Genomic DNA, 17604 nt, shown 5'->3' with positions numbered 1-17604 from the left:
TTCCATTCCACTCTACTGAATTCCACTCCGTTACATTCCACTCCAATCCCCTAAACTGCATTCCACTCCATTCCACACCTTTCCACTGCATTCCAGTCCATTCCACTCCACTCTATTCCATTCCACTCCACTCCACTCTACTACAATCCATTCCACTCCATTCCACTATACTCCACTCCATTCCATTACATTCCATTAGACTCCTTTCCATTCCAATCCAGTCCATACCTCTCCACTCCCCTCCATTCCATTCCATGCCATTCTATTTCATTCCACACCATTCCATTTCATTGCACTCCATTCCATTCCACTCCATTATAGTCCAATCGAGTACAATCCTCTCCATTCCATTCCGTTCCACTCCATTCCATTCCATTGCACTCTATTACACTCCAGTCCACTCCATTCCACTCCATTCCTCTCCATTCCACTCCATTCCATTCCACACCATTTGACTCCACTCCATTCCAATCAATTACACTCCACAACACTACACTCTATTCCATTCCTCTCCATTATACTCTACTGCATTCCTTTCCTCTCCACTAAACTCCGCTCCACTCCATTCCATTCCACACCATTCTTTGCCTCTCCATGCCACTCTACATCACTCCATTCCACTCAAATTCATTGCAATCCATTCCCTTCATTTCAATCCACTCCACTCCACTCCATTTCATTCCATTCCAGTCCAATGAACTCCACTGCACTCGATTCCAACCCACTCCTTTCCACTCCAATCCATTCTATTCCTTTCCTTTCCATTCCATTCCCTTCCATTCCCCTCCATGCAACACCATTCAACTCCAATCCACTCAATTCCATTCCACTCCAGTCCTTTCCATTCCATTCCAATCCATTCCATTCCATTCCATTCCACTCCACTCTACTCCATTCGAGTTCACTCCATAGCAATCCACTCCATTCTATTTCATTCCCTTTCACTCAGCTCCACTCCACTCCACTTCACTCCACTCGATTCCATTCCAATTTATTCCATTCCATTCCACTCCTCTCCATTCCATTCCACTCCATTCCACTCCACTCCACTCCATTCCACTACATTATATTACATTCCACTCCACTACACCGCATTCCACTCCACTTCACTCCATTCATCTCCACTCCACTCCACTCCATTCCATTCCATTCCATTCCAATCCATTCCTTCCACTCCACTACTTTTCAGTACACTCCACTCCACTCCATTCCACTCCATTCTATTCCTCCCCATTCCACACCACTCCATTCCATTTCATTCTACTCCACTCCACTCCATTCCATTCCATTCCCTTCCATTCGACTCCACTCCACTCCACTCCATTCCATTCCACACCACTCGGTTCCTTTCCACTACACTCCAATCCACTCCACTCCAACACACTGCATAGAATTCCACTCTACCCCATTCCTTTCCATTCCATTCCACTCCAATACACTGCTGTCCATTCCATTCCATTCCATTCCACTCTATTCCATTACTCTACAATCCATTCCAGTCCACTACTTTCCATTCCACGCACCCTCACCCCTCTCCACTCCAATCAACTCCATTCCAATCCACTCCACTGCATTCCATTCCATTCAACTCCGTTCCATTCCATTCCATTCCACTGAAGTACACTCCACTCCGCATCACTCAATTCCACTCCATTACACTAAAGTCCATTCCAATCCACTCCATTCCATTCCATTCCACTCCACTCCTCTCCACTAAATTCCATTTCATTTAATTCCAATTCATTCCATTCCAATCCATTCCACTCAACTTCACTCCATTCCACTCCACTCCATTCCATTCCAACCTATTGCATTCCATTCCACTCCACTCCATTGTATTTCACTACATTACACTCCCCTCCATTCCATTCCGTTTCTCTCCACTCTACTGCACTCCATTCCATTCCACTCCATTCCACGCTACTTCATTCCATTCCACTCCACTCCACTCTTGCCACTCCATTCCATTCCACTCCATTCCATTCCGTTCCTTTCCAATCCACTCCACCATATTCCACTCCACTCCATTGCATTCCTTTCCATTTCATTCTAATCCACTCCACACCACTTCATTACGTTCCAATCCATTCAATTCCAATCTGCTCCACGACATTTCACTCCACTCCAATCCATTCCACTCCAATACACTCCATTCCATTATAATCCTTATCACTCCATTACAGTCCACTTCACTTCATTGCAATCCACTCCACTCCTCTCCACTCCACTCCATTCCATTCCACTCCACTCCTTTCCATTCCACTCCACTTCTTTCCATTCCATTCAATTCTACTACCCTCCACTCCACTTCAGTCCACACCATTCCACTCCATTCCATTCCTCCCCATTCCACTCCACTCCGTTCCTTTCCATTCCACTCCACTCTACTTCACTCCATGCCATTGCACTACGTTCCACTTCACTCTCTTACTTTCCACTCCTTTCCACTCCAATCCACTCTATTACACTCCATTCCATTTCACTCCACTCCACTCCAATCCACTCAATTCCATTTCACTCCACTCCGCTCCATTCCGTTCCATTCCACTCCACTCCATTCCAGTCCATTTCACTCCATTCCACTCCACTGCACTCCATTTGATTCCATTCCATTTCATTCCACTCCATTCAACTCCACTCCATTCCACTCGATTCCAGTCTACTCCACTCCACTCTACTCCATTCCATTCCATACCAAAACCCTCCACTCTATTCCATTCCATTGCACTCCATTCCATTCCATTGCACTCCATTCCTTTCCACTCCACTCCATTCCAGTCCACTCCATTCCATTGTAATCCACTCCACGCCCCTCCTCTCCACTCCATTCCATTCCACTACACTTCTTTCCATTCCACTGTACTGCTTTCCATTCCACTCCATTCCACTGCACTGTGCACCACTCCACTCCACACCATTCCATTCCATTCCAATCTACTCCACTCCATTGCACTACATTCCATTCCATTCCATTCCACTCCATTCCACTCCATTCCTCTCCACTTCATTCCATTGCTCTCCATTCCACTCCTCTCCATTACTCTCCACTCCTTTCCACTCCAATCCACTCTATTCCAATCCACTCCGTTCCACTCCATTCCACTGCAAATCATTCTGCTGCAATCCACTCCTCTCCATTCCACTCTATTGCGCTCCATTCCATTCCATTCCATCCGCTCCATACCATTCTACACCATTCCAATCCACTCCACTCCATTCCTCTCCAAGCCCCTGCATTCCATGCCATTTCATTCCGTTCCAATCCATTGCATTCCAGTCCAATCCTCTCCATTCCATTCCACTCCATTCCATTCCATTCCATTCCACTCTATTCCACTCCACTCCACTCCATTCCAGTCCATTCCCCTCCATTTCACTCCATTCCATTCCACACCATTTGACATCATTCCATTCCATTCTATTACACATCACTACACTCCACACCATTCCGTTCCACTCCATTATACTCTTCTCCATTCCATTTCTCTCTGCTGCACTGCACCCCACTCCATTCCATTCCACCCCATTCTATTCGTCTCCATGCCACTCTACTCAACTCCATTCCACTCAAGATCATTCCATTCCATTCCTTCTCGTTCCACTCCACTCCACTCCACCACATTCCATTCCACTCCAGTACACTCCACTCCACTCCATTCCACTCCAATCCATTCCCTTCAATTCCATTCAATTTCATTCCTTTCCATTTCATTCCATTCTATTCCATACCCCTCTATTCAATACCATTCCTATCCACTCCACTCCACTCCATTCCATTCCAGTCCAATTCTATCCATTCAACTCCACTCCTTTCCATTCCATTCCGTTCCACTGCATTTCACTCCATTTAATTAGTTCCCATTTGTCAATTTTGGCTTTTGTTGCCATTGCTTTTGGTGTTTTAGACATGAAGTCCTTGCTCATTCCTATGTCCTGAATGGTATTGCCTAGGTTTTCTTCTAGGGTTTTTATGGTTTTAGGTCTAACATTTAAGTCTTTAATCCATCTTGAATTGATTTTTGTATAAGGTGTAAGGAAGGGATTCAGGTTCAGCTTTCTACATACAGCTAGCCAGTTTTCCCAGCACCATTTATTAAATAGGGAATCCTTTCCCCATTTCTTGTTTTTCTCAGGTTTGTCAAAGATCAGATGGTTGTAGATATGTGCCATTATTTCTGACGGCACTGTTCTGTTCCATTGATCTATATCTCTGTTTTGGTACCAGTACCATGCTGTTTTGGTTACTGTAGCCTTGTAGTATAGTTTGAAGTCAGGTAGCGTGATGCCTCCAGCTTTGTTCTTTTGGCTTAGGATCGACTTGGTGATGTGGGCTCTTTTTTGGTTCCATATGAACTTTAAAGTAGTTTTTTCCAATTCTGTGAAGAAAGTCTTTGGTAGCTTGATGGGGATGGCATTGAATCTGTAAATTACCTTGGGAAGGATGGCCATTTTCATGATATTGATTCTTCCTACCCATGAGCATGGAATGTTCTTCCATTTGTTTGTATCCTCTTTTATTTCCTTGAGCAGTGGTTTGTAGTTCTCCTTGAAGAGGTCTTTCACATCCCTTGTAAGTTGGATTCCTAGGTATTTTATTCTCTTTGAAGCAATAGTGAATGGGAATTCACTCATGATTTGACTCTCTGTTTGTCTGTTATTGATGTATAAGAATGCTTGTGATTTTTGCACATTGATTTTGTATACTGAGACCTTGCTGAAGTTGCTTATCAGCTTAAGGAGATTTTGGGCTGAGACAATGAGGTTTTCTAGATGTACTATCATGTCGTCTGCAAACAGGGACAATTTGACTTCCTCTTTTCCTAATTGAATACCCTTGATTTCCTTCTCCTGCCTAATTGCCCTGGCCAGAACTTCCAACACTATGTTGAATAGAAGTGGCGAGAGAGGGCATCCCTGTCTTGTGCCAGTTTTCAAAGGGAATGCTTCCAGTTTTTGCCCATTCAGTATGATATTGGCTGTGGGTTTGTCATAAATAGCTCTTATTATTTTGAGATACGTCCCATCAATTCCTAATTTATTGAGAGTTTTTAGCATGAAGGGTTGTTGAATTTTGTCAAAGGCCTTTTCTGCATCTATTGAGATAATCATTTAGTTTTTGTCTTTGGTTCTGTTTATATGCTGGATTACATTTATTGATTTGCGTATATTGAACCAGCCTTGCATCCCAGGGATGAAGCCCACTTGATCATGGTGGATAAGCTTTTTGATGTGCTGCTGGATTCGGTTTGCCAGTATTTTATTGAGGATTTTTGCATCAATGTTCATCAAGGATATTGGTCTAAAATTCTCTTTTTTTGTTGTGTCTCTGCCAGGCTTTGGTATCAGGATGATGCTGGCCTCATAAAATGAGTTAGGGAGGATTCCCTCTTTTTCTATTGATTGGAATAGTTTCAGAAGGAATGGTAACAGCTCCTCCTTGTACCTCTGGTAGAATTCGGCTGTGAACCCATCTTGTCCTGAACTTTTTTTGGTTGGTAAGCTATTGATTATTGCCACAATTTCAGACCCTGTTATTGGTCTATTCAGAGATTCAACTTCTTCTTGGTTTAGTCTTGGGAGGGTGTATGTGTTGAGGAATTTATACATTTCTTCTAGATTTTCTAGTTTATTTGCATAGAGGTGTTTGTAATATTCTCTGATGGTAGTTTCTATTTCTGTGGGATCGGTGGTGATATCCCCTTTATCATTTTTTATTGCATCTATTTGATTCTTCACTCTTTTTTTCTTTATTAATCTTGCTAGCGGTCTATCAATTTTGTTGATCCTTTCAAAAAACTAGCTCCTGGATTCATTGATTTTTTGAAGGGTTTTTTGTGTCTCTATTTCCTTCAGTTCTGCTCTGATTTTAGTTATTTCTTGTCTTCTGCTAGCTTTTGAGTGTGTTTGCTCTTGCTTTTCTAGTTCTTTTAATTGTGATGTTAGGGTGTCAATTTTGGATCTTTCCTGCTTTCTCTTGTGGGCATTTAGTGCTATAAATTTCCCTCTACACACTGCTTTCAATACATCCCAGAGATTCTGGTATGTTGTGTCTTGGTTCTCGTTGGTTTCAAAGAACATCTTCGTTTCTGCCTTCATTTCGTTATGTACCCAGTAGTCATTCAGGAGCAGGTTGTTCAGTTTCCACGTAGTTGAGCGGTTTTGAGTGAGATTCTTAATCCTGAGTTCTAGCTTGATTGCACTGTGATCTGAGAGACAGTTTGTTACAATTTCTCTTCTTTTACATTTATTGAGGAGTGCTTTACTTCCAAGTATGTGGTCAATTTTGGAATAGGTGTGGTGTGGTGCTAAAAAATGGTATATTCTGTTGATTTGGGGCGAAGAGTTCTGTAGATGTCTATTAGGTCCGCTTGGTGCAGAGCTGAGTTCAATTCCTGGGTATCCTTGTTGACTTTCTGTCTCGTTGATCTGTCTAATGTTGACAGTGGGGTGTTAAAGTCTCCCATTATTAATGTGTGGGAGTCTAAGTCTCTTTGTAGGTCACTCAGGACTTGCCTTATCAATCTGGGTGCTCCTGTATTGGATGCATATATATTTAGGATAGTTACCTCTTCTTGTTGAATTAATCCCTTTACCATTATGTAATGGCCTTCTTTGTCTCTTTTGATCTTTGTTGGTTTAAAGTCTGTTTTATCAGAGACTAGGATTGCAACCCCTGCCTTTTTTTGTTTGTCTCAATGGTCTTTACATTTCGGTATGATTTTGCAGTGACTGGTACCGGTTGTGCCTTTCCATGTTTAGCACTTCCTTCAAGAGCTCTTTTAGAGCAGGCCTGGTGGTGACAAAATCTCTCAGCATTTGCTTGTCTGTAAAGTATTTTATTTCTCCTTCACTTATGAAGCTTAATTTGGCTGGATATGAAATTCTGGGTTGAAAATTCTTTTCTTTAAGAATGTTGAATATTGGCCCCCACTCTCTTCTGGCTTGTAGGGTTTCTGCCAAGAGATCCGCTGTTAATCTGATGGGCTTCCCTTTGATGGTAACCCGTCCTTTCTCTCTGGCTGCCCTTAACATTTTTTCCTTTATTTCAACTTTGGTGAATCTGACAATTATGTGTCTTGGAGTTGCTCTTCTCGAGGAGTATCTTTGTGGCGTTCTCTGTATTTCCTGAATCTGAATGGTGGCCTGCCTTGCTAGATTGGGGAAGTTCTCCTGGATAATGTCCTGCAGAGTGTTTTCCAACTTGTGTCCATTCTCCCCATCACTTTCAGGTACACCAATCAGACGTAGATTTGGTCTTTTCACATAGTCCCACATTTCTTGGAGGCTTTGCTCATTTCTTTTTATTCTTTTGTCTCTAAACTTCCCTTCTCGCTTCATTTCATTCATTTCATCTTCCAGGGCTGATACCCTTTCTTCCATTTGATCACATCGGCTCCTGAGGCTTCTGCATTCTTCATGTAGTTCTCGAGCCTTGGTTTTCAGCTCCATCAGCTCCTTTAAGCACTTCTCTGTATTGATTATTCTAGTTATACATTCTTCTAAATTTTTTTCAAAGTTTTCAACTTCTTTGCCTTTGGTTTGAATATCCTCCCGTATCTCAGAGTAATTTGATCGTCTGAAGCCTTCTTCTCTCAGCTCGTCAAAGTCATTCTCCGTCCAGCTTTGTTCCATTGCTGGTGAGGAACTGCGTTCCTTTGGAGGAGGAGAGGTACTCTGGTTTTTAGAGTTTCCAATTTTTCTGCTCTGTTTTTTCCCCATCTTTGTGGTTTTATCTACTTTTGGTCTTTGATGATGGTGATGTACAGATGGATTTTTGGTGTGGATGTCCTTTCTGTTAGTTTTCCTTCTAACAGACAGAACCCTCAGCTGCAGGTCTGTTGGAGTACCTGGCCGGCCTTGTGAGGTGTCAGTCTGCCCCTGCTGGGAGGTGCCTCCCAGTTAGGCTGCTCGGGTGTCAGGGGTCAGGGACCCACTTGAGGAGGCAGTCAGCCCATTCTCAGATCTCCAGCTGCGTGCTGGGAGAACAACTGCTCTCCTGACAGCTGTCAGACAGGGACATTTAAGTCTGCAGAGGTTACTGCTGTCTTTTTGTTTGTCTGTGCCCTGCCCCCAGAGGTGGAGCCTACAGAGGCAGGCAGGCCTCCTTGAGCTGTGGTGGGGTCCACCCAGTTCAAGCTTCCAGGCTGCTTTGTTTACCTAAGCGAGCCTGGGCAATGGCGGGCGCCCCTCCCCCAGCCTCGCTGCCGACTTGTTGTTTGATCTCAGACTGCTGTGCTAGCAATCAGCGAGACTCCGTGGGCGTAGGACCCTCTGAGCCAGGTTCGGGCTATACTCTCCTGGGGCACCGTTTCCTAAGCCCGTCGGAAAAGCACAGTATTCGGGTGGGAGTGGCCCGATTTTCCAGGTGCCGTCTGTCACCCCTGGAAGGGGAACTCCCTGACCCCTTGCGCTTCCCGAGTGAGGCAATGCCTCGCTCCTGCTTTGGTTGGCACACGGTGCGCTCACCCACTGACCTGCGCCCACTGTCTGGCACTCCCTAGTGAGATGAACACGGTACCTCAGATGGAAATGCAGAAATCACCCGTCTTCTGCATGGCTCGCGCTGGGAGCTGTAGACCGGAGCTGTTCCTATTCGGCCATCTTGGCTCCTCCCCCCTATTCCATTTCATAACGCTATACGCCAGTCCACTCCAATCTATTCCACTCCCATCCATTCCATTCCATTCCATACAACTCCACTCCATTCCACTCCACTCCACTTCATTCCACTCCACTCCCCTCCATTCCATTTCACTCCACTCAATTCCTCTCCACTCCTCTCCATTCCATTCCATTCCATTTCATTCCACTCCATTGCTTCCACTCCACTCCATTCCAGTCCACTCCACCAAACTAAACTCCATTCCATTTCTTTCCATTACACTACACTCCATTCCATTCGATTCCACAACACTCCACTCCATTCCACTCCTTTTCATTCCACTCACCACTCGACTCATCTCCAATACGTTCCATTACACTCCACTACATTCCATTACACTCCACTACATTCCATTCCATTAAATTCCAATGCAGTCCGCTCCATTCCACTACACTATACTCCATTGTACTCCATTCCATTGCTCTCCATTCCACTCAAATCCTTTCCACTCAACTCCATTCCATTCCATTCCACTGCACTCCAATCCATTCTACTACCATTTCATTCCACTCCACTCCACTCCATTCCATTCCACTCTATTCCAGTCCACTCAGCTCCACTCCACTCCATTCCATTATATTCCACTGCACTCCACTCGGTTCTATTCCAATCCATTACACTCCACTCCTTTCCATTCCACTCCACTCTACTCTACTCCATTCCATTAACTCAACGATACTCCACTCTGTTCCATACCATTCCGCTGCACTCCACTCAGTACCACAGCACTGCATTCAACACCACTCTACTCCATTCAATTCCACTCCACTCTAGTCCATTCCATTACCTTCCATTCCACTCCAATGTACTCCGCTCCATTTCACTCCATTTCACTCCATTGCACTGCATTCCAGTCCACTTCACTTCAATGCATTCCATTCCACTGCAATCCACTCGTTTCCTTCCGAATCCATTCCATTCCACTCCATTCCATTCCACTCCACTCAACTCCAATACATTCCATTTAATACCACTCCATTCCACTCCACTCCATTCCACTCCACTCCACTCTATTCCACTAAACTCCATTCCTTTGCATTCCACTCCACTCCACTCCAGTCTACTCCATTGCATTCCAGTCCACTCCATTCCACTCCACTCCACTACTTTCCACTCCTCTCCATTCCACTCCACCCCACACCATTCCTTTCCATTCCACTCTGCTCCATTCCACTCCATTTCACTCCACTCCACTCCATTTCACTCCACTCCACTCCATTCCACTCCACTGCCCTCCATTTCACTCCATTCCAGTCCCCCCACTTCACGCCACTCCATTCCATTCCCATCCACTGCACTCCACTCCACTCCATTCCATTACACTCCATTCCACTCCACTCCTTTCCATTAAACTCTATTCCGTTCCATTCCATTCCAATCGTATTCCATTCCACTCCACTCCACTGCATTGCATTCTACTCTACTCCACTCCATTCCACTCCACTCCACTCCACTCTAATCCATTTCAGTCCACCATAAACCATTGCATTCCATTCGATTCCATTTCACTCCATTCCATTCCTGTCGACTCTACTCCAGTCCACTCCATTCCACTCCATTCCACTACTTTCCACTCCTCTCCATTCCACTCCACCCCACACCATTCCTTTCCATTCCACTCTACCCCATTCCACTCCATTTCACTCCACTCCACTCCATTCCACTCCATTCCACTCCATTTCACTCCATTCCAGTCCCCCCACTTCACGCCACTCCATTCCATTCCCATCCACTGCACTCCACTCCACTCCATTCCACTGCACTCCATTCCACTCCACTCCTTTCCATTAAACTCTATTCTGTTCAATTCCATTCCAATCGTATTCCATTCCACTCTACTCCACTGTATTGCATTCTACTCTACTCCACTCCATTCCACTCCACTCCACTCCACTCCAATCCATTTCAGTCCACCATACACCATTGCATTCCATTCCATTCCATTTCACTCCATTCCATTCCTGTCGACTCTACTCCAGTCCACTCCAATCCATTCCATTCCACTCCACTCCACTCCATTCCATTCCATTCCATTCAACTCCATTCCATTCCACTCCACTCCACTCCATTCCACTCCATTCCATTCCAATCCATTCCACTCCCCTGCATTCCCATCCACTACACTCCATTCCTCTCCCCTCCACTCCATTCCATTCCATTCCACTCCATTCCTTCCACTCCACTCCACTACAGTCCACTCTACTCCACTCCTCTCCATTCCAATTCATTCTACTCCACTCCGTTCCATTCTATTCCATTCCATGCAATTCTATTCCACTCCAATCTACTCCTATCCACTCCATTCTATTCCTTTCCATTCCACTGCTCTCTACTACATTTCATTCCACTCCACTCCACTCCTTTCCACTCCACTTAACTCCTCTCCACCCCACTGCATTCCATTCCACTCTACTACATTCCATTCCACTCCACTGCTTTCCATTCCATCCCTTTCCACTCCACTCCATGCCATTCCACTGCACTCCATTCCAGTACAGTCCACTCCATTCCACTCCACTCAACCCGACTCCACTGCACTAAAATCCATTCCATTCCACTAAACTCCATTCCATTCCACTCAACTCCATTCCATTCCATTCCATTCCACTGCACTCCACTCCACACCACTCCATTCCACTCCATTCCATTCCACTCCATTCCACTCCACTCCTTTCCATTCCACTCCACTCCAGTCCATTGCATTCCATTCCTCTCCATTCCACCCCAATAAACTGCATTGCACTCCAATACACTACATTCTATTACATTCCATTATGTTCCACTCAATTCCATCCACTCCACTCCATTCCAGTCCTCCCAACACCATTACAATCCAAACTCCACTCCACTCCACTACATTCCATTCCTCTCCACTGCATTCCATTCAATTAAATTCCAGTGCACTCACCTCCACTCCACTACACTCTACACCGTTCCACTCCATTTCATGCCTCCACATTCCACTCAACTCCAATCCATTCCATTCCACAACACTTCACTCCATTCTCCATTCCGTTACACTCCACTCCACTCCATTCCATTCCATTTCACTCGATTTCTCTCTACTCCACTGCACTCCATTCCATTCCATTCCTCTCCATTCCAGTCCACACAACTCCACTTCACTCCATTCCATTATATTCCAATGCACTCCACTCCATTCTATTCCAATCCATTCCACTCCACTCCATTCCATTCCATTTAACTCTTCTGCACTCCACTCCATTCCATTCCATTCCACGGCACTCCACTCCATTCCACTCCACTCCATTCAACTTCACTACAATCCATTCCTTTCCATTCCACTCTACTCTGTTCCATTCCATTCCATTCCACTCCATTCCACGCCGCTCCTTTTCACTCCATTCCACTCCATTCCACTGCATTCCAGTCCACTCCATTCAAATTGATTGCATTCCATTCCACTGCACTCCACTCCATTTCATTCGAAACCATTCCACTCCACTCTATTCCATTCCACTGCACTCCACTGCACTCCATTCCATTTAATACCACTCCATTCCATTCCACTCCATTCCACTCCACTCCATTGTATTCCACTAAACTCTATTCCTTTGCATTCCTCTCCACTCCATTCCACTCTGCTCTACTCCATTGCGCTCCTCTCCATTCCACTCCACTCCACCCCACTTCATTCCATTCCACTGTATTCAATCCTATTCCACTCCACACCTCTCCATTCCACTTCATTCCACTCCATTTCACTCCATTTTAGTCCACTCCACTCCACGCCACTCCATGCCATTCTCTTCCACTGCACTCCACTCCGTTCTATTCCATTGCACTCCATTCCACTACACTCCTTTCCATTAAACTCCATTCCTTTCCATTCCATTACACTCATATTCCATTTCTCTCTACTACACTCCGCTTCATTCTACTCCAGTACACTCCATTCCACTCCACTCCACTCTGCTACAATCCATTTCAGTCCACCATACTCCATTCCATACCATTCCTTTTCATTCCACTCCATTCAACTCCACTCCATTCCACTCCACTCAATTCCATTCCGTTACAGTCCTTTCCATTCCATTCCACTACATTCCAGTCCATTCCTCTCCATTCCAAACCACTAATGTCCACTCCATTCCACTCCATTTCACTCCATTCTATTCCTCTCCATTCCACTCTACTCCATTTCATTCCACTCCACTCCAGTACACTCCACTCCTCTCCATTCCTTTCAATTCCCTTCCATTCCTCTCCATTCCACTCCATTCCAATCAACTGATTACACTCCAATCCACTCCATTCCATTACATTCCATTCAACTACAGTGAATTCCATCCACTCCACTCCATTCCATTCATTCCCTTCAAATCCATTGCAATCCTCACTCGACTCCATTCCACTACATTCCATTCGACTCCACTTCATTCCATTCCACTCCACTCCGTTCCATTCCATTCCATTCCACTGCACTGGCTGCAGTCCATTCCACTCCACTCCAATCCAGTCCATACCATTCCTCAGCATTCCACTGCACTCCATTCCATTCCATTCCACTCCACTCCCCTCCCTTCCACTCTATTCCATTCCTCTCCACTCCATTCCAATTCATTCCATTCGATTCCATTCCACTGTACTGCACTCCACTCAATTCCACTCCATTCCAATAAATTCCAGTCCACTCATCTCCTCTTTACTCCATTCCATTACATTCCACTCAATCCCCTCCATTCTATTCAGTCTATTACACTCCACTCCATTCCGTTCCTCTCAAATCCACTCCACTCCATTCCCTTTAATTTCACTTCATTCATTTCCACTCCACTCGACTCCACACCGCTCCAATCCACTCCACTCCATTCTATTCCATTCTATCCCCTCCATTCCACTCAATTCCAACACATTCCACTCCATTCCACTCCACTTCACTCCATTGAATTCCATTGCACTCCATTCCATTCCACTTCATTCAATTCCAATCCATTCCACTCCGTTCCATTCCATTCCATTACTCTCCACTCAACTCCACTCCATTCCATCCCACTGCCTTCCACTCTACTCCATTCCATTACATTCCACTCCTCTCATATCAATCCATTAGATTCCACTCCTTTCCATTCCTCTCCTTTCCAACACACTCCACTCCATTCCAATCCACTCCATTCCACTAAATTCTATTTCATTCCACTCTGTTCTACTCCTTTCGACTCCATCGTTTACTACTCCATTAAATTCCATTCAAATCCGTTCCACTCTACTCCGTTCCACTCCACTCCACTCTCCTCCATTCCATTCAACTCCATTCCACTCCATTTCACTCCATTCCACTATATTTCACTCCATTACATTCCAATCCACTACATTCGACTCCACTTCATTAAATTCCACTACAATCCACTCCATTCAATTATATTCCATTGCCTTTCACTCCATTCGTTTCCACTCCACTCCATTCCTTCCACTCCATTCCAGTCCACTCCACTCCTCTCCACTCCACTCCATTCCATTCCACTCCATACCATTCAACTCCACTCCACTGAACAATACTCCTTTCCATTTAATTCCAAGTCATTCCATTCTACTCCATTCCATTCCTTTCCACTCCACTCCACTCCACTCCTCTCTAATCCATTCCAATACTTTCCACTGCACTTCACTCCATTCCATTCCATTGCATTCCATTTCATTCAACTGCATTCCTTTCCATTCCATTGCATTCCATTCCATTAATCTCCATTCCATTCCATTCCATTCCACTCCATTCCATTCTATTCCACTCTACTTCAGTCCACTACAATCCAGTCCACTCCACTCCATTCCATTCCACTCCAATGAACACGGATCCACTCCATTCCACTCCACTGCCTTCCACTCCACTCCACTCCATTGCACTCCACTCCTCTGCATTCCATTCCATTCCATTCCAATGCATTCTGAACAACTACACTCCATTCCTCTCAACTCCACTCCATTCCATTCCATTCCATTACATTTCCTTCCAATCCACTCCACTCCCCTCCATTCCGTTCCTCTCCACTCCACTCCTTTCTAATACACTCTACTTCACTGCACTCCACCCCACTGCATTCCTTTCCACTCTACTCCATTTCATTACACTCCACTCCACTGCTTTCCATTCCATTCCTTTCCACTCCCGTCAATGCCGTTCTACTACACTCCATTCCAGTCCACTCCACTCCATTCCACCCCACTCCACCCCATTCCACTACATTCAACTTCATTCCATTCCATTCCATTCCATTCCACTCAACTCGATTCCATTCCTTTCTACGGCACTCCACACCACACAACTCCATTCCACTACATTCCATCCCACTTCATTCCTCCCCTTTCCATTCCATTCCATTCCACTCCATTCCAATCCATTCTATTCCACTCCTCTCTATTCCACCCCAATCAACTGCATTCCACTCTAATCCACTCCATTCCGTTATATTCCATTACATTGCCCTCAATTCCATCAACTCCACTCCATACCGGTCCACTCAAATCCATTGCACTCCACACTCGACTCCATTCCACTACATTTTATTCCACTCTCCTGCATTCCATTCCATTAAATTCCACTGCACACCCTTCCACTTCAGTATATGCTACTCCATTCCACTCCATTCCATTCCTCTCTATTCCACTCAACTCCATTCCATTTCATTCCACTCCACTCCACTCCACTCTACTCTTTCAATTCCACTCCACTCCATTCCATTTCATTCCATTCCACTCCATTGCACTCCACTCTACTCTACTCCATTCCACTCTATTCCAGTCCACTCAGCTCCACATCACTCCATTACATTGCACTCCACTGCCCTCCACCCCATTCTGTTACAATCCATTCCACTCCACTCCATTCCATTCCACTCCACTCTACTCCATTCCATTTAACTCCACTGCACTCCATCCCTTTTCGTTCCATTCCACTGCACTCCACTCCATGCCACTCCACTCCATTCTTCTCCATTCCAATCCATTCCATTCCACCCTACTCCATTCCATTACATTCCACTCCATTCCACTCTATTACTCTCCACTCCATTTCACTCCATCCCTCTCCATTCAAATGAATTCCAGTCCACTCCACTCCACTCCACTGCATTCCATTCCACTGCACTCCACTCCATTCCATTCGAATCCATTCCATTCCAATCCATTCCATTAGACTCCACTCCACTCCATTCCATTTAATACCACTCCATTCTATTCGATTCCATTCCACTCCACTTCACTCTATTCCACTAAACTCCATTCCTTTGCTTTCCACTCCACTCCAGTCTACTTCATTGCACTCCACTCCACTGCATTCCATTCCACTCCACTCCAATAGTTTACACTCCTCTCCACTCCTCTCCACTCCTCTCCACTCCAACCCACTCCATTTCCTTCCACTCTAATCTATTCCATTCCATTCCTTTCCTTTCCAATCCACTCCTGTCCACTCCATTCCACTCCATTCCACACCATTTCACCCCATTCCAATCCCCTCCACTCCAAGCCACTCCATTCCATGCCCGTCCACCGCACTGCACGCCTCTCTATTCCACTGCACTCCATTTCACTCCACTCTATTCCATTAAACTCCATTCCATTCCATTCCATTCCACTCATATTCCATTCCACTCCACTCCATTCCATTTCATTCTACTCCACTCCACTCCATTCTACTCTGCTCCACTCCACTCCACTACAATCCGTTTCAGTAAGCCATACTACATTCCATTCCATTCCCCTTCTTTCCACTCCACTCCATTCCACTCCCCTGAATTCCATTCCATTCCAGCCCTTTCCTTTCCATTCCACTACATTGCAGTCCAATCCACTCCATTCCAAACAACTCCATTCCACTCTCCTCCGTTTCATTCCACTACACTCCAGTCAACCCCATTCCACTCCATTCCATTACACTCCATTCCACTCTACTCCGTTTCATTCCACTCCATCCCAATCCATTCTACTCCTCTCCATTCCTTTCAACTCCATTCCATTCCTCTCCACTCCACTCCATTCCATTCAATTCCAATCCATTGCACTCCATTCTTTCCACTCCACTCCATTCCATTCCACCTCATTCCTATCCATTCCTTTCCATTCCAATCCACTCCATTCCATTCCACTGAACTCCATTCCTTTCCATCTTGCTCCAGTCCACTCCAATTCATTCCACTCCACTCCATTCCATTCCATTCAACTCCACTCCATTCCACTCCACTCCATTCCACTCCACTCCACTCCATTCCATTCCATTCCATTCCACTCCAGTCCATTCCATTCCATTCCATTCCACTCCACTGCATTCCACTTCACTGCACTCCATTCATCTCCTCTCAACTCTTTTCCATTCCACTCCAATATACTCCATTCCACTCCATTCCATTCCATTCCACTCCACTCAATTTCATTTCACTGCACTCCACTACTTTCCACCACACTCCACTCCACTCCACCCCACTGCTTTCCAATCCACTGTACTCCATTCCACTACACTCCACTCCACTCCATTAGACTCCACTCCAACCCATTCCAGTCCACTCAACTCCATTCCACTGTACTCCAATCCACTCCACTAATCTCCATAACTTTCCACTCAAATCCCTTCCATTCCATACCATTCCACTGTACTCAACTACAATCCACTCCTTTCCATTCCACTCCATTCTCTTCCTCTCCATTCCACTCCACTCCACATCATTCCACTACATCCAATTCAATTCCACTCCAATTCATGCCTCTCCAATCCACTCCATTCCATTCCACTCAAATGCATTCCACTCCACTCCATTCCACTCCAAGCCATTCCACTCCACTGCATTCTATTGAAATCCATTCCATTCAATTGAACTCCTACATTCCACCCCATTCCACTTCATTAAACTCCACTCCTCTCCATTCTATTCCATTCCATTCCTGTCCACTCCTTTCGATGCCACTCAGCTCCATTCGAATCCACTCCA

This window comes from Pongo pygmaeus, chromosome Y (assembly GCF_028885625.2).
Source record: "Pongo pygmaeus isolate AG05252 chromosome Y, NHGRI_mPonPyg2-v2.0_pri, whole genome shotgun sequence".
Taxonomy (NCBI): Eukaryota; Metazoa; Chordata; class Mammalia; order Primates; family Hominidae; genus Pongo; species Pongo pygmaeus.
Note: the sequence above shows the minus strand (reverse complement) of the source record.